The sequence below is a fragment of the Amyelois transitella genome, chromosome 17, assembly GCF_032362555.1.
Source record: "Amyelois transitella isolate CPQ chromosome 17, ilAmyTran1.1, whole genome shotgun sequence".
Lineage (NCBI taxonomy): Eukaryota > Metazoa > Arthropoda > Insecta > Lepidoptera > Pyralidae > Amyelois > Amyelois transitella.
The window spans coordinates 9,335,903-9,355,319 of record NC_083520.1 but is presented as its reverse complement, the minus strand read 5'-3'; the positions used below and the strand labels follow the sequence as shown (position 1 = coordinate 9,355,319).

General features: G+C 33.8%; 1 protein-coding gene across 1 annotated transcript in view; it reads left to right on the top strand.

The window, feature by feature from the left end:
• Positions 1-8,298: 8,298 nt before the first annotated feature.
• LOC106138830 (uncharacterized) overlaps positions 8,299-19,417 on the top strand; it is a 154,055-nt gene continuing 142,936 nt past the window's right edge. The window contains exon 1 of the mRNA XM_013340113.2: positions 8,299-8,573. The gene's annotated coding sequence lies outside the window, so the exon portion shown is untranslated. The remainder of the gene's footprint in view (positions 8,574-19,417) is intronic.

Sequence of the window (19,417 nt, the reverse complement as noted above, 5' to 3'; positions counted from 1 at the left end):
TAGTGCCGTGTGGTTCCCGGCGCCAATACAAAAAAGAATAGGACCACTCTATCTCTTTCCCAAATTAATTTTCTTTCGTAAAAGGCGACATAGGAATAAGCTTATCTTTGGACAAACTTGGGATTCTTTTTTAGGCTAAGGTGATGATATGATATGATGGGCTAGCAACCTGTCACTATTTGAATCTCAATTCTATCATTAAGCCAAATAGCTGAACGTGGCCATTCAGTCTTTTCAAGACTGTTGGCTCAGTCTACACCGCAAGGGATATAGACGTGACCATATGTATGTATGTATGTACTATTGTTTTCAATTGTCTAATGGAACTATTCTTAGCTCGATAAACGATAATGCATCCTGTAGACATTTCTATTTTTGGTATAATTGTCTTATTTCCGGTTTTGGCTCATTGGGGAGGTATTGAATGTATAGGTAAATCGATTGTCTGTCTGTCTTACTGTCTACTCGTAAATCAACGTGTGCCGTGTGGTTCCCGGCACCAATACAAAAAAGAATAGGACCACTCGATCTCTTTCCCATGGGTGTCGTAAAAGGCGACTAAGGGATAGGCTTACAAACTTGGGATTCTTCTTTTAGGCGATGGGCTAGCAACCTGTCACTATTTGGATCTCAATTCTATCATTAAGCCAAACAGCTGAACGTGGCCTATCAGTCTTTTCAAGACTGTTGGCTCTGTCTACCCCACAAGGGATATAGACGTGACCATATGTATGTATGTTGTAAGGAAACATGATATCTGACCTCCGTGACCCTTAATAAATCTCTCCAATTTGGAACACACTCAATTGACTTCTACAATTAGCATACATAAATACATATAATCACGCTTCTTTCCCGGAGGGGTAGGCAGATATCCTGTTTTACACTCACCGTGAACCCAAAATAGTTTTCTTAATAATTTCAATTATTTCTGAGGTTAATTCTCAAGAGAAACAGGCAGAACACCCTAGTTTAAAATAATGCTTCCTTCGTTTAGGTAAACACATATGTAGTAGTTTAAATTACAAACAATTTTGTACTCTATCGCTCATAATTTAAAGGAGAGACAAAATGCAATAAATTATGGTATTTTTACTAATGAAGTGATAAATTCTGGAGATAGTCGCTAATTTATAAATGTTCGTGATAAAAGTTAATAATAAGTAATAAGTATGTTATATACGATAAGTAATTTACGATTTATTGATGACGACGAATCGATTGATTATAGTCACATCTACATCCCTTGCGGGGTAGACAGAGACAACAGTCTTGAAAAGACTGAAAGAACACGTTCAGCTGTATGGCTTCCCGATGGAATTGATATTCAAATAGTGACCGGTTGCCAGCCCATCCCCTACAAGAGGAATCCCAAGTTTATAAGACTATCGCTAAGTCGCCTTTTACGACATCTATGAGAAAAATGCAAGATATAGAATGATTCTATTCTAAAGTGCCGGAAATTACATGGCACAATTCTCCATGTTTCATTAATTTTTTTTTTACTAATTTTATACTTTCGCTTTGCATTATACATACATACATACATATGGTCACATCTATATCCCTTGTGGGGTAGACAGAGCCAACAGTCTTGAAAAGACTGATAGGCCACGCTCAGCTATTTGGCTTAACGATAGAATTGAGATTCGAATAGTGACAGGTTGCTAGCCCATCGCCTAAAAAAATAGTTCCAAGTATGTAAGCCTATCCCATAGTCGGCTTTTACGACATCCATGGGAAAGAGATGGAGTGGTCATATTCTTTTTTGTACTGGTGCCGGGAACCACACGGCACTATAAATAATACAGGTATTAAATGCGCACGTAACGTATCTTTATTTTATAGTGCGATATAAAATAAAGATACGTTACGTGCGCATTTAATTACCTGTTTTGAATTACGTTACAATGATCCGTGGTCATCGAGCGGCTGAAACCAGACGGCTACTGCCCCGTCTGCCGGCAGAATGTTCTTCTACCGCCAAGTCGTTAACACGCCGACCTCCGTCACAATACACGCTAACAGAGTCCGTGTGGTTCCCGGCACCAATAGAAAAAAGAATATGACTACTCCATCTTTTTCCCACTGATGTATTCTGGAGCGCGGACATATTACGGTAAATATTAATCGACTTTGCAGAATAAATAAATATATACGGGACAAATTGACCACTGATTGAGTTAGCCTCGAAGTAAGTTCGAAACTTGTGTTACGAGATACTTACTCAACGATACTATACAATAAATATTTATATAGATAAACATCTAAGACCCAGGCCAATCGAAAAAAGTTCTTTTCTCATCGTGCCCTGGCCGGGATTCGAACCCGGGACCTCCGGTGTCACAGACAAGCGTACTACAGCTGAGCCACAGAGGCCGTCTCTTATATGTATCGTAGGTATACGATTGCTTTTTTGTAATCATTGGACTTTGGCATTTCATTGTTATTGGTCCAATTTAATTTTTTTTTAAATATATTTCACATTTTTAACCATATGTTAGAGTTACGTGTCAGATTTCGACGCGTGGGCCCAACCCCGCTATTTAGGGTCCTTTTTTGGGGTCTACATTGTCCGAAACAATTTATTACCACACCTGGGTACTTGATAAATAGAGAAAAAGTAATTAGTGTTGATGATTAACTTAATGATGTTGTAAATTATAAGGATTGTAGGAAAAAATGGGTTAAAAGTTATTCAGATCATGTTTTGAAATAAGAGTAGGCACATAGTGATAGCTAGTTATTTATAAAGTCGGGGGATTTTTCAAACAACTTTCTGTCTGTATGTTCGTACTAACATCACGCAGAAACTATTGCTCCGATTTGAATGTAGCTTTCTAAGATATGTCAGACTTGGTTCAATTTAAAATCTGCCAAAAAAATACTAATTATATGCATTGAGGTTGTCAGTAAACTAAGTCGAAGAAGAAAAGAAGAAATGAAATGAAAAAAAAGAAACAAACGAAGTCGCTAGCAACAACTGGTTAAAAAAATGACCTAGTTTTAAAACTACAATAACAAATTATAATTTATAATGACGTTTATATCCCTTGCGAGGTAGACTAGACAGAGCCAACAAGTCTTGAAATGACTGTTTTGCCACGTTCAGCTGTTTGGACAAATTATAAAATTAATTTTAAAAGACTTTATCCAAAAAAAGCTCACGAATATCTTAGCCCTGAGAACATTTTAAAACCTGACAACTCCAACCTAATTTACAACTATTTGCCGCTGTAAACATCTCTTATCTTTATCTAATGTGTGGTGATAAATAGAGATAAAATTATAAATCCCGCGGTGATACAACCCGATTGGAGTTATCAAGAGATAAGCCGAGCTTCGAAGCTTTCCTTGTACTTTCATAAGTTTAGTCGCAAAGTTTTAAAAGCTGTACTGAAAAATATTGCGTTTTTATTTATTCTTTTTTTTATTTAATTTGTTGTAGCTATAAGTTTGTTTGTCTCTAGTGTTTAACATTTATCTTAAGATATTTTAGATTATTAAAGAGATGGAGTGGTCCTATTCTTTTTTGCATCGGTGCTGGGAACCACACGGCACCATAAATAAATATAAATATATACGGGACAAATTACACTGATTGAGTTAGCCTCGAAGAAAGTTCGAGACTTGTGTTACGAGATACTAACTCAACGATACTATATTTTATGATAAATACTTATATACATAGATAAACATCCAAGACCTAGGCCAGTCAGAAAAAGTTCTTTTCTCATCATGCCCTGGCCGGGATTCGAACCCGGGACCTTACATTTTTCTTGTGTTCATTCTCTCTTCTGGTGTTTCCTATACTCACCACATCAACCATCGGCCATATTATGTCATACTTATAAAACCCCTTTTTTACGCCAGAGGGTTAAAATATGAATGTATACAAATAACTCGATACAGTATTTGCCCCGTGCCTCGCTCGTCACGAGTGCGTCTGCGTTCAATAGCTCTCAACCGAGAATGGAGGGCCGTATGCATAGCTTGGAGTCATGCCCACCTTTTAGGTGAGTTAACCCACGATGTAAATGAAGGGTTTCGTAAAATCGATCTGTCGTTTTGGTTGTGACAACTAAGAAATATTGAAAACTAGAGGCCGCCCGCGACTTCGTCCGCGTGGAATCAATCCCGCTGGAACTCCAGAGTAGCCTATGTGATGTTATGGTGTCTTCAGCTGCCTACATACTAAATTTCATCGTAATCGGTTCAGTAGTTTTTGCGTGGAAGAGTAACCAAACATCCATACTGACATCCTGACATACAAACTTTCGCATTTATAATATTAGTAGGATGATCATAAAGCTGAAGGCCCTAATACAAAAAAAATGGTGGTTCCCGGCACCAATACAAAAAAAGAATAGGACCACTCCATCTCTTTCCCATGGATGTCGTAAAAAGCGACTAAGGGATAGGCTTACAAACTTGGGATTATTTTTAGGCGATGGGCTAGCAACCTGTCACTATTTTAATCGCAATTCTATCATCAAGCGAAAAAGCTGAACGGTGGCCTATCAGTCTTTTCAAGGGTGTTGGCTCTGTCTACCCCGCAAGGGATATAGACGTGACTATATGTATGTATTCTTCTCTTAGGCGATAGGCTAGCAACCTGTCACTATTTGAATCTCAATTCCATCATTAAGCCATAGAACAGCTAAACATGACCTTGCAGTATTTTTAAAGACTTTTGGCTATGCCAACCCCACAATGAATAAAGACGTGATTATATGTATGTATACACACCTACAAATACTATAAACTTGTTTATTTGTTAGCTTTAGCCATTTTCAGCCGATAGATCATCCATATAGCCGCAAATAGCCGTAATCTATTTCCAGCATATTAAATCGAGTGTCGCCCCCTAGCTTTCGTCCAAGAAAAAAGTAATTTATGTGTGTGAATGTGCCGTTTATGGCCAAAACTTCTTTGTTCTCGTCGCATTTCTGAGTTTTTCTAAGTACCTATTTCTCGTTTCAACTAATGTTAAAAATGTCGACGAAAATGTGTTATGAATATTGTGTTTCTCGGAATAGTTATTCTTGAAATTTTAATTTACACTGAGGATATACTGAGAAAATATTTTAGTATCAATTAAAAAATATTTTTGGTAATCGTGGCAAGTGAAAAGATCTCTGCCTACCCCCTCCGGGAAAGTGGCATAATTTTATGTTTATTTCGCTTATTTTTGATCAGTTTTAAGACATTTCACTGGGTCACGCTCGACCTACGAGTTCTATTCACGAACGTCAAGATCTACAGGAACGGCTTCTCTCTCTCTCTTTTCTTGTTTTTGGAGAGTTAGAGAGAGAAGGACTAGGTTAGATTAAATGTATGTATGCCTTACCAAAGTTCCTAAACCATCGAGTTAACTTTGGAAGAACCATGAAACAGGGACAACGACAAACCAGCACCAAAATAAAAAAAAGGATAGGAACACTTTATCTACTTCCCATGGATGTCGTAACAGGCAAATAAGGGATAGGCTTGAAAACTTGGGATTCTTCTTTTAGGCGACGGGCTATCAAACTATCACTTTATATGAATCTCAATTCTATCAGTTAGCTAAACAGCTGATCGTGGCTTTATAATATTTTCAAGAATATTGGCTTTGTCTACCCTGCAAGTGATATATGTAAACGTCATTATATGTATGTATAATGAAACATGTATAGGTATAGGCTATAGTTATTCAGTCTTTTGCCATTTAGTAAGTAAATGGCAAAAGACTGATTTAGTAAGTAAATGGCAAAAGACTGAATAACTATAGCCTATACCTATACCTGTTTCATTTACTTACTAAATGGCAAAAGACTGAATAACTATAGCTGAAATAGTTAAAGGTATTGAAGTAAATACGAGTAGTAACTGTAAAAGCTATCCGAGTCAAGTAACTTTCAAAAGCTGCTGCAAAAAGCTTGAACACAGCTTTAGGGCGTGGTCATAGCGATAAGCGGAGCGGAGCTTAATTATACATACATCAAATCACGCCTTTTTCCCAGAGGGGTAGGCAGAGACTACATCTTTACACTTGCTACGATCTCTGCATACTTCCTTCGGTTTCGGGTACTCTTGACCTGACCCTTTGCCAGGACGTCCTTAATTTGATCAAGATGCGTTCGTCTAGGCCTTCCCACTCCGACCTTTCCACACTCTCCTTGTATATTAGCATAGTCAACCAAAATTATTCAGATCCTACATACATACAAACATATAATCACGTATATACCCTTGCTGGATAGACAGAGCCAACAGTCTTGAAAACACAGATAGGCCACGTTCAGCTATTTGGCTTTAAGATAGAATTGAGATTCAAATAGCGACAGTTTGCTAGCCCATCGCCTAAAAGAAGAATCCCAAGTTTATAAGCCTATCCCTTAATCGCCTTTTACGACATCCACGGGAAAGAGATGGAGTGGTCCCATTCTTTTTTCTATTGGCGACGGTTCAGATCCACTTTAATAATATTCGTCAAAACGCTTCTCCCATCACTATGCCCTCAATAAGCCTGTGTAAGAGCTAGGCTTTGTCAAAGGGCTGTCTTTGACGCAACTTGCACATTGTTCCTTTTGAGACGCGTCGTACTGAACGAAATTAGTAAGTGTACTTATTTGTAAAGACTGGCTGAATTACAACTTCTTCAATGTTCACCGCTTTCCTTACTTATATATGATCAGTGTAGAAATTATCACAAATAAATAATATTATGTACGAACTGTGCCCGCGACTTCGCCCGCGTAGAATAGTTATTTTGGGCATCATTGAAGCCCTCAAGGATGAATAAATTTCTCCGTTTTTTTTTTCACATATTCCATTATTTCTTCGCTCCTAATGATTGCAGCGTGATGTTTTATAGCCTTCCTCGATAAATGGTCTATTAAAAAATGTTTAATTCGAACCAGTAGTTCCTAAGATTAGCGCGTTCAAACAAACAAACTCTTCAGCTTAATAATATTAGTATAGATACATTTTCCGTTGTAGGTGACGGGCTAGCAATCTGTCACTATTTGAATCTCAATTCCATCATAATCATAAACCATACAGATGGACGTGGCCTTTCAGTCTTTTCAAGACTGTTGGCTCTGCCTACCCCGCAAGCAATATAGACTACATGTATGTATGTATGATAGGTATATTATAAATGCGAAAGTGAGTTTATTTGTTTATTGTTACTTCTCGCATTATGTACTGAACTAATCTTCGTGAAAGTTAAATAGGTAATTCATTTTTGTCATTCACAAATCATGCGAAGGTTTAATAATTCAGAGTCTGGATAAGGACATAGAGATCTTTTCAACCCGATAAAAACTAAAGATTCCGTGAGATTTGCGAAAAACCTGATTCTTTTGTCGGTAGCGGTAAATCCGTTGCTTGGTTTAGGTGTCACACAACTAAGTATTTGCTTTTTGTAGGTGGCGCTTAATTCGGTGCTTTTTGTAGGTGGAGCTAAATTATTTGCTTTTTGTAGGTGGCGCTTTATTCTTTGCTTTTGTAGATGGCGTAAAATTTGCGCTTGAAAGTGTCTGAACTATATTTCTGAAGATTCATGAAAATCAGTTAATTAGGTACTTTGGAGTTGGTTCGGGACCTTGTGAGCGTTTGTTTTTTTTTTATTATATCATTAGCTACGAATTTCATTCAATATCAATAATATTTATAAAATTTGTATTTAATTGTTGAACTCAAGTCAATCAATCATATAATATAATATTTAAATCTCTTTCGTTACCTACTGACTAAAGTAAGTTAAGTAAAGAAGTTCTGCGCTTCCAAAAATTTCTTATAATTGCGCTTCCAAAAATTTCTTATAATTTGTTTATAAAAATTAATCCATTCTTTTATTTACATAAAATTTATATAATAATCATATTCGCCATATTTCCAAAATTAATAATCGGTATACTTTCAATATTTTGAAAACAGAAAGGTTTCACGTAATTAAAATTTTATAATTGTAGTAGGTATGTACCGACCTATTCTGATGAAAGTTGTTTGTTGCAATATTTGAATGACGTGTATGGGCCTTGCACAAACAAAACCCACTTAATAAGAAAGCTTTCAAGTTATTTTGAACAACATAAAATGAAAACACGTGGCCCGGCGAGTTACAAAAACCCGCCAACTCTCATTTTGTATTTTGTGCAATGATTATACTAATAAAACCAAATGCGTGCCATGTGGTCACTCTCTCGGTCATGCAAGCTATTCGCTAACTTCATTCTTATCTCTCCATCTCTTTCACACTCCCTAATTTCTCATTCAACAAAATCGGATTGCTTTTCACTCACACACCCGCGCGTCAGTTAGCTCCTAGACGTTTTGTGTGTTGGACGTCTGTCAGTGTCGCGGAAAATCGTCGTAACTTTCGTAAAAAAAACATAGTAATTACTTTTTTCGTATTTTTGCGAAAGTGTTACAAGTGATTGACGGAGTGTGAAAACAATTGTTGTGTTGTGATTGTTATCGTATTTTCTGAGTTTCGGATTTACTGAAGTGCATTTTGGAATGTTGCAAACTTCTCAAGTATAATACTGCCGCGGATTTATTGCGAAGTGAGCGGTATTTTAACGGTTAGTAATTTATTTTTTTTCTTATCACTCTATTGTTGTAGATATTGGAAGTTACGTCGTGGCTTGATTAATATTTCGATAAATATTGTGCAATCAATTGATATAATTCTGTACTGTGCAAATTGTAACTTGTCAGACTTGCATCTGGTGCGAGTGGGGACATATTGGTTGATTCTTATCAAATAAACATACCCGCATTTATGTAATGATATAATAACAATTGTTTTTAATTTTTAACACCTGTGTTAATACCAACATACTTCAGCCGCGACTACATGCGTGTGTTATATTTATGATTTACTACGTCGAATAATTTTATTTATTTTTGAAATTTGTACAAAAGAAACACTGAAAATTTTATTTAAAAGAAATACCTACACTACTTTTTTATGTTGAATTAAAAAGAAGTTATCAACACTAGTAGCGTATAAAAGCTACAATTAACTAACACATCAAACATAAATTTAAATATTATTTACCTACATTCTCAAATATTTTTATTGGAATTTTGTGTATTCATAAAATCCTACCTCATTTCTGCAATTGTATCAACGTCATCTTTCTAGTAAGAATATTAAATGATTAATGAATGCTACTTAAAGTAATAGGTACCTACATAAGGTAAATAAATAAATATCAAAGTAATAAAATGACCGACACATAAATGTGGCAGCACTGATATAATGCTTCGTCACATCGTGGTTTTCCAAGGAAACTGTCTTTATCTTTTTGGTGGCACAGAAGCGTGACAGACAAGGTAGTCACGAGTATTTTTTCTTGTTTTATCTTAACATCACTAGGTACCTACTGTTGCGACACGTTCAATAAAGATAACTATTTAATAAAAGTATAGCAAATTTTATGTTTTTTTTTGCGGTAACCTTGATAGTGTTTATTACAAAAGGGAAAAAGATTAATAAAAATTATTAAGTAGATTTACATAACAAAATTCCTATTCTTTTCTTTCTATTGGTGTCGGGAACCACACGGCAATGCCGGGTACTAAACGACAAGATAATTTGCAAGCAAAAAGTAAGATAAATTATGCCTGTGTCTCGCAAAGTCGTCATCGCATGAAGGAAAGAAAAAATATTTCTTTATTTTTTTTATTTGCAAGGTTACGGATTAGCCTGGTCTCACACCCTAAAGTTTTGATAGAAAACAATGCACATTTTTTTTTAAATTTTATAGGTATCTATGCTGTGATTGGAATTTACCAAACATCCTACAAATAATCCATACAGCTATCGGCGCAACGATGCCCTCTAGATAAAATATGTGCTGATAACTAAAAAAGGCAGATAAAAATATAAAACGTACCAACATCATTTAACAACACATTCTTTGTAAACCTAGATAATAAGAAAAAACTTATTTATTTTTTCTTATATAGGTACCTATATTTATTAAATTTATATTCAAATAATCATTTAGCAATAATAATTTTATATCTAAGATATTAATTTTAATGCTAATTACATTCAAAGTAGGTATATTTAGTAGTAGTAGTAGTACAGTATTGTACATTTGATTTGTAATCTACATAATCATCTAATATGTACACCCTTTTGAAACTCATATAAAGATTTCATTGATTTACGGTCAAGTAACTTTATGGTATAATTTTTATAGTCATCTTGATTTTAAATTATACGTTTTCACATTTAATATCGATTTGTGAAAAGATTTAGCGAAAATGTAGTACATACTTGTTATATGTCGGCTGCCTACTATGTTGTGGTTGATTACAATAATACATATATATAGAATGTAGGTACATATAATTCGCTGTTTTAATATCATACACGTATTGTATTACCGAGGCACTGAGGTTTTGTGGTTTATCTAAACAACTATTTACTAGGAAATCATTATGTAAGAATGCCAGTAAGACACTAAGAGAAATCATGTCCGTCATGTCCCATAAGCCCATAAGTAATCTATACTAATATTATAAAGCTGAAGAGTTTGTTTGTTTGAACGCGCTAATCTCAGGAACTACTGTTCTGTGTTCTGTTCTTCTGTTGAACTGTTCGAATTAAAAAAAAATATTTTTGTGTTGAATAGACCATTTATCGAGGAAGGCTTTAGGCTATATAACATCACGCTGCAACTATTAGGTGCGAAGAAGTAATGGAATATGTGAAAAAACCGGGATAATTATTCAATTCAAGGGGGTTCAATGATGCCCAAAATAACTAAAACTATTCCACGCGGACGAAGTCGCTGGCACAGCTAGTGAAATAAATAAAAGTGATTTTTATATTTTTAAACTTACAAGGATAGGATTAATGTTGTTTCACCTCGTTTTCTCCACTTGCCCTTTAAAATAACGTAATAGATTTAATTAAAAGTTCTCTTAAAATCATTGCAAGAATCCTTCAATTACATTTTTGAAACAAATCGCTGTTTAAAAAACATGGGTTAATTTTTTTTAAATATCAGCCTTAGACTTTAACATAAGTTTAGCTGGCAAAAACGATTATCGCTCATAAGCATTAAGTGTAACTTTACAATGCCATCAACCTTAGACCACATTCCTTTGAAGGGAGATATTCAATTCTGAGAAATTATTTTATGACCACCCATAATAGACGCTCACTTGCTGTCACCTGACATTTCTGTGAAACGAAACGCAAGGTTCAGCTCAATCACTGCAATACTAGAACGTTATCAATAACTTCTTTGTTTCTAATTGTCTCGACTGGAATGCGGAATGTGTCATTGATTGATTCATCTACCCTAAAAATTTTATCTGTAAATACGGTCGTTACGTAATAGCTATTAAGATTATAATTTGTTTCGGTAATAAATTCCACCTATTTTCTTCTTAAATTATCCTTCGCTCACTCTTACTGGAGAAGTTATGAGCATTCGTCTTTCTTTTTGTTTATTTTTAAAACTAAAACTATAATTATTTTTAAAATTGCACGAGGAAATTTAAAAAAGAAACTTTAACCAATAAAACAAAATTCATAAGTCAAGCGCATCGATTGACATTCTAAATACGAAAATAAAAATTATATTTACTATTTGACCGTTATGTAAGTAAAAATAATTTAAATTACTCGTATTGACTAATTCACTCATATGATTATTACCAATAAAATTGAAAAATATATAGTTAAATACAATTTCACAAGGATTCCAAATGTTGCCTAAAATTGTATGTAATGTGATCAGTGTGTGAATACTCTGAAGGTCAATGCCCCATTGTATTGTTAACGACGACCTTTACAGAAAAACAAGTGAATTTACTCAAAAATAAAGATGATTTCGATGTATTATTTATGAAATTCTGTTCTGTTAAATAGAAATTTATTGTAAGTGTTGAGAGTTCAATTTGTAAACTCATTTTTGTAATATTTTTTTTAGATCTAGAAACTTCATGATAGAATCGTTTAACCCTTCATAGTAAAACATTCACAATGTTTACTTTATCAATATTATTAAAAAAATTAAAAAAGTTACTTTTCATTATAATTCTTTTTGTAGTTTAAAAAAAAATAATTATATTTAAAAAAAAATGCGAAATCCAGGAAGTTTTGTGAACGTTTAAAAAGAAAATTACAACAATAACAGTGGTTTAGCGTTTCAAGGCGCCAAACCGGCAAAAAGCATACAATCATTGAAGACAGACTGAGGAACCGGTTCTTGGGGAATGCAAAAACGGTCGCATGCCAGCCAGACAGGTAGATTTTATGTAGTGTTACGCTATGAGATCATAGCTGCTTTATTTATTGCTGCCGTGTGGTTCCCGGCAACAATACAAAAAAGAATAGGACCACTCCATCTCTTTCCCATGGATGTCGTTAAAGGCGACTAAGGGATAAGCTTATAAACTTGGGATTCTTTTTTAGGCGATGGGCTAGCAACCTGTCACTATTTGAATCTCAATTCTATCATTAAGCCAAATAGCTGAACGTGGCCATTCAGTCTTTTCAAGACTGTTGGCTCTGTCTACCCCGCAAGGCATATAGACGTGACCATATGTAAGTATATGTATGGCAATATTTTAATTTAAAGTGTGAATCTCATAAAACGATTTAAAAAAATACACCTGAGTAATTCTTTTAAATACATACACATAAATCACGTCCTCTTTCCCAGAGGGGTAGGCAGAGACCACATGTTTCCACTTGCCACGATCCCTGCATAGTACTATCGCTTCATCCACGTTCATAACTCTTCATGCAAGCTTGTCGGTTTCGGGTAGCGTTGAAAATTCCGAAAGAAACATTTATTGGTTTGTTACATTGAAATATATCAGAATAAAACCTTGGGGAAAAAACGGTTTTATTGAGATTTTCGTCGTTTGTTTCGAAAAATAAAAAAAAACGATTGGATAACTATATATATATATTCTATGTATAATTACCAATTTTTAAAACAACGATGCATATTGTAAGGTAATCAATACTTTTCCTATCGTATTTTTAATAAAAAACATGAAATATTTGATTCTTATCTTTCTTGAAAGTTTCGTAAAAAACTTGTATAAATACGAGGGAATTTGAAAAAAACCGGAAAATTTCCCGCTTTTTTCAACCCTAGTTTCGGGTACTCTTGACCTGACCATTTGCTAGAACGTCTCCGATTTGATCTAGGTAGTACGTTCATCTAGGCCTTCCCACTCCAACAGTCCCATTCACACTTCCTTTACGTATTTAGAAAATATTTTTTGTTTTTACAATTGTCATAACAAGCTATCTAAATGTCGTTTTGTGCGTACCTACGTAAATGACTGACTAGAACATGTTTATTTTGGTATATTCTTATCTGCTTCACAATAATGACGGTCATAACAGCTGATTATTGGCTTGTGTAACTGCTAACTGGGTCACGTGGATGGTTAGTGTAAGGTTACTAGTTACTTCACACTAGGATTAGAAATAACTCAAATAATGTAAGGTTACTACTAGTCACAATGTAAGGCTACTAGACACTTCATATTAAGATTAGAAATAACTAAAAGATGTGCTTGTCATTGCAACTATTTTTAACTTAAGTTAAGGTTATTACTGTTTTTGGTGTATATAAATGACTTGCCAAATATCACCGCGCATAAAAGTATATTGTTTGCTGATGATATTTCAGTAATTGTCACAACCCCTAATAATCCAAATAAAAACTCGGTTACTAATTCCAATAATAATTTAAATATTCATCAATCAGAAATCGATAACACTTTAAATGTGATAATTGACTGGCTAATAAATAATAATTTAATGATCAATATTGATAAGACATATTATATAAATTTTAATAATTTGACTGATCTAAATATAAAACATGACGGGAAAAAATTGAATAGGTTAAAAAATGGACAATTTCTAGGTATAAGTATTGACGAAAATTTAGATTGGAAAAAACAGGTTGAAAATGCTTGCAATAAAATCAACAGATTCACTTTTGCATTATACAAACTTGCCAGAACTGCGACCACAGATGCAGCTGTCATAGCTTACCATGCCTATGTGGAGTCCGTCCTCCGCTATGGTCTTGTGATATGGGGAAATAGTACTAAGTTTCAGCAAGCATTTATTATGCAAAAAAAATGCATCCGAGCCATTTATGGAGTCGCACCAGACGTATCGTGTAAGCCACTCTTTAAATTATTAAACATTCTTCCACTTCCTTGTCTTTACGTATTTGAAATTGGCAAATTTGTAAAACTTAATTACAAATTGTTCAAAGAGGCTGAAGAGGTATACCCAAGAAGCACAAGAAATGTGCATAGATTAGTGTTAGATGTAATACCGAAAAGCGAAAGATTTAAAAGGAATTGTTACTTTATGTGCATATCCATATTTAACAAAATACCGGAAGACATAAAGTGTTTGAATTATAATTTATTCAAAAAGAAATTATTTTGCTGGCTTCTGGAGCACTCTTTTTATACAGTCCATGAGTTCCTCAATTTTAGATAAAAATTAAATTTATTCATAATTATTTTATTTTCTTGAAATCAAATATTGACTATGTGTGAAGTAATTTTTTTCTTTTATTTATTGTAACAAATTGACATAATATTTTATCATTTTATTAAGAATTAATTGACTAAAGTGACTTATGTATAATTTTATAATAATTTGCATGCTATAATTAATGGCTGACCAGGAGGAAATATGTTTTGTTTTACACCTTTTGTAAACCCTATTCAAAAGCAAATAAATATTCTATTCTATTCTATTCTAAGGATAATTTTTAATTACTGAAGAACGATTAAATATTTTTATTGTATATAATTGTAATTAATAATTAATTTTAAAATCGTTCGATCGTTCTTTTATTTTTTTTTAATTTGATCTTGACTCGCTTGAAAATCGGGAAATATAATTATCTTTAATTTAAACAAATCATGACGGTAAAGATACAGAAGAAGACATTATTATTGCGAATTAATAAATTTACTTAACTCGTCTTTTCATTGTAATAACAGATACAAAACATTTTACGTAACAAAAATAATGTATTTGATTGAATGATACTTTGTTTGATGAATTAGAATCGCATTGTGTAATGAAACCTTCACATCCGGTATGGGTTAATTACAAATACAATCTAGACTGTTGCTGCAGACCTAATTCAAAACCTAACGGGGTTTTTATCAAAATATTAACCCCTTATTATATAACGGGTTCGTTTATCAAAATACTCCTTACTTCGGGTAACTTTGTTCACATTTTTTTTAAGACTAAAATTAATTACTTTTACTGCATTAATCATATGACTTAAAAAATAACAATTTTTTATTTATATTTTTAGTAAATAAAATCTATCGTTCTCCAAATATAATTCTGCACAACATCTTCATTCACTTTCATAATTACCCTAATTTTAAAACTTACAATAAGTCTTTCTCTGGCAGTAGAATTGTTACATTGTTGAACAAACTCTTTTATTCGGTTTTTATAAAATATCCAAAGAAATTATTGTTCTCACTATTGAGATTCCTGACGCGAACCACATAACTGACTTTGAGAAGCTAATTGCTCCATTTAAAGACGCCATGATTTAAAGCCCCATAAAATGACTATAAAGTTTAGTGCATTAAATACTTGTTGCTCGAATACTAATGATTTTGGCTGATTTATTCGTTTTAAACGAAAAAAATTGATAGTTATGTAATAAAAACTCGGAAATGGGTAATAAAATATTATACTCAGACAAAACAACAAAAAAAATTGATTTATCTGAATGTAATAAAAAATATTTAACCTTTTTACTTACACCTTACTTTATAAGTCAATTTATAAAGTATGTATAATATACATACATGCATCAACTGTGTAACAAACATAGCACAACGCATAAAGACATAGATTAAATCCCGCTACTTTCCCGGAGGGGTAGGCAGAGATATATCTTTCCAATTGTCAAAATCCCTGCATACTTCTTTCGCTTCATCCACATGTATAACTCACTAGCTGTGCCCGCGACTTCGTCCGCGTGGAATAGTTATATTGGGCATCATTGAAGCCCTCAAGGATGAATAATTTACCCCGTTTTTTTTTCACATTTTCCATTATTTCTTCGATCCTAATAGTTGCAGCGTAATGTTATATAGCCTAAAGCCTTCCTAGAGAAATAGTCTATTAAACACAAAAATATTTTTTCAATTCGAACCAGTAGATCCTGAGATTAGCGCGTTCAAACAAACAAACAAACTCTTCAGCTTTATAATATTAGTATAGATTTCAATTTTTATACTTGTTTGATTGTTCTTTCACCATCATTTTAGTCAGTCAATCCTTCACATTATTGTATAAATTTCTAACTGAATCGCCTAATTAACAATGACGTCAATTTAACTTATATGTCGATTACTCATAGTATTTTCCCTTGAAATTGGGTGTGCGACTGTTTGCATAAGATTATGGAACATTTTGTACTTACCATTAGATTGTGATATTTCTCAGTAACAAATTTACACCCCAACCTATGTTCCCGTGGGAAAAAAAGTATTTACCACTTGAGAGTAAGACAAAATCAGTTGTATTGAAAAAGTCGAAGGCTGCGTTCAATCAGATGACTTAATGATAGGATTGAGATTCAGTTAGTACTAACCAGGTTGCCTAAGTACCTAGAATTAATCTTGTTGATTTTAATCACGTAGGTGATTTGCCATTAGGTGATTTCAGGACACAAAAATGTGGAATTTGGTCAACCAGGTGATATGACCTGGTTGATCAAAGTGGAATAAACCGAATTTTATAAGTTTATTTAGTCTCTAGAACAAATAATAGAATGAATGTTTGATTTTTATTGATAGATAGGTAGGTATGTAAGATACCTTTTCCCTTTAAAGGATATTGTATTTTATACTATTCAAATAACAATCTCTTTTTCTGATTTAAATAAAAAAGGGAACACTGACAGATATATCAAACTGCTGGGTCTAGAGGTTTCATATGTGAGTAGGTACTTAGGATTTACAGAAATTCCCGCAGGCACAGAAAGTAACAGATATTTCGTTTTGTTACTTATGTTTGTTTTCGAGCGCCCTTTAGATTTTGTAACAAACGTATTTTTTGTTTTCAAATAAAGTTTTCCATATTTCTTTTACGTTATCATGTAAAGATTTGCTTTTTTTTGCATTACTCGTTTTATTTATAAAATGACGCCAATTTGTTTCCAGTATCTAATCGAAAAAAAACAACGTTTCATACATGTCGCCTTCATAACTTTTTGCCAATAGCAAGAAACTAGAAAATTATTATCTACTTTGGTTCTGGATAATAAGATTGAAATTTCCATGACAAGATACATGTCTTGCGTTTACTTTTTGCCTGTTACCGTTCAAGGTTTGACCAAATCATATAAAGTACTATTAATTTAAATAGTTTTGTAGAAATTTTATATCTTATATCGAGTTTAAGATCCAAATATTCCATTTACACTCCGTAAATGGAATATTGGGAAGGGAAGGTCAAAATGAACGTATTATTGTCATATTGGGGACGTTCGGGTAAAAAGATCAGGTCATAAGTACCCTACACCGAAAAACTGCATCAGAAACGTGATGAATATGGATGAACCGGTGAAGAAAAGTATGTGGTGATCGTGGTAACTCGAGTAATGTAGACTCCGTCTGCCCCAAATAACAAAAAGGTGAAGTGAGCCATCTAATCTGGTAGAAGGGTGAGTGTGCCCGTTCGTGGAATTCTACTGTTGAAATGGAGTTCTACTTTTGCATTATCGAAATTCAATAGAGTGAACCATTCCAATCCAATGAATAAATTTTTCTTAGAAAATTTCTTCGCTTTTTACATTTTGTGTTTTTTTAATAAGGTTTAAACGAGATGGAGTGGTCTTATTCTTTTTTTATTGGTGCCGGGATTGGATGTCTTTTAGGCGATGGGCTAGCAACCTGTCACTATTTGAATCTCATTTCCATCATAAAGCCAAACTGCTGTACGTGGCCTATCAGTCTTTTCAAGACTGTTGGCTCTGTCTACCCCTCAAGGGATATAGACGTGATTATGTGTGTGTGTGTGTGTGTGTGAAGGTTTAGAACATAAATAAGTTTCTTATAGTAAGGAACGTCGGTGGTCGAATGTGTAAGGTGTTCGGTTAAAATGCGTGATGCGCAGAAAGGCACATGTTCAAATCCCACCTCGGCTATGTATTTACCAATGACTATTTTCTAAATTATGTACATTGGTTTGAATACAAACCTCTCTTACGGTGAGTGAAAACATCGTGAGGAAAATTGCACATTCAGGCAACCGGATGTGTAACCATGGATCCAATACGGGTTAGGCTGAGGAAACAAACCTACAAAGGTTGCGGAGGTCAGATGGAAATTGTTTCGTGTAAAAACCTGACTTACCCAATTCAGAATCATGGTCAAGGCTTTAACCCGGGCTCCTCTCCAGAGAGGTGGAGATGAAACCGGGACTAAAGCCAGGAGGAAGAAGTATCTTTAAGTTAATATATTTTAGATACTTAATTAAGTGATACATATTTTTTTTAAATATGAGTATGCCAAATTTTTTTCAAGAGAGTTATGAATGTGGATGAAGCGATAGAAGTAGGCAGGGATCGTGGCAAGTGGAAAAACGTAATCTCTGCCTATCCGTTTAGGTAAGGCGCGTAATTTTATTTTTTTGTGTATAAGTGTGTATAGCTTATTTAGCCTTAGAATAAATTTACAAGTCAGAATTTTTTGTGAGAAAAATTTGGAGAGGGTCGTAAAAAATACTTACTTAGTTAAAAAAAATCTTGTCATGTTTACAAAAGAAAAAATATTCATGTCACCCTACATCCTGGTTCCCCAAAATTCCAAATTAGATTGACACAGTCCTACGCAAACAAATTCAGGTGGCATCGTTAGTTTATGAAAAAATCAAACAATATTTTTGAGACCGTAAAGAACGGTTAAAACTTTACGGTCTTACGGTTACTTTTTATATTTTTTTTATGGTGCAAACATACATACATACCATCACGTCTGTTTCCCATTGGGGTAGGCAGAGACTATGGAATTCTACTTGCTACGATCCTTCTTAGGACTTTATTATTATTATTTATTATGGTGCAAATTATCACAATACTAGAATTTGTGAAAATCTGTTCGTTAAGACGACAGGCTAGCAACCTGTCACTATTTGAATCTCAATTTTATCTTTCAGCCAAACAGCTGAACGTGGCCTATCAGTCTTTAAGACTGGCTCTGGCCCGCAAGGGATATAGACGTGATTATAATTATGTTACACCAAAAGTAGCCCACTCTATCTCGGGTAGGTAATTTAACCTTTAATAGAAAATTATATTACATAAAAACTGTTTAAAAGTATTTAAAGCATTACAGACAGACAGTATTAAACAAGTTTAATAAT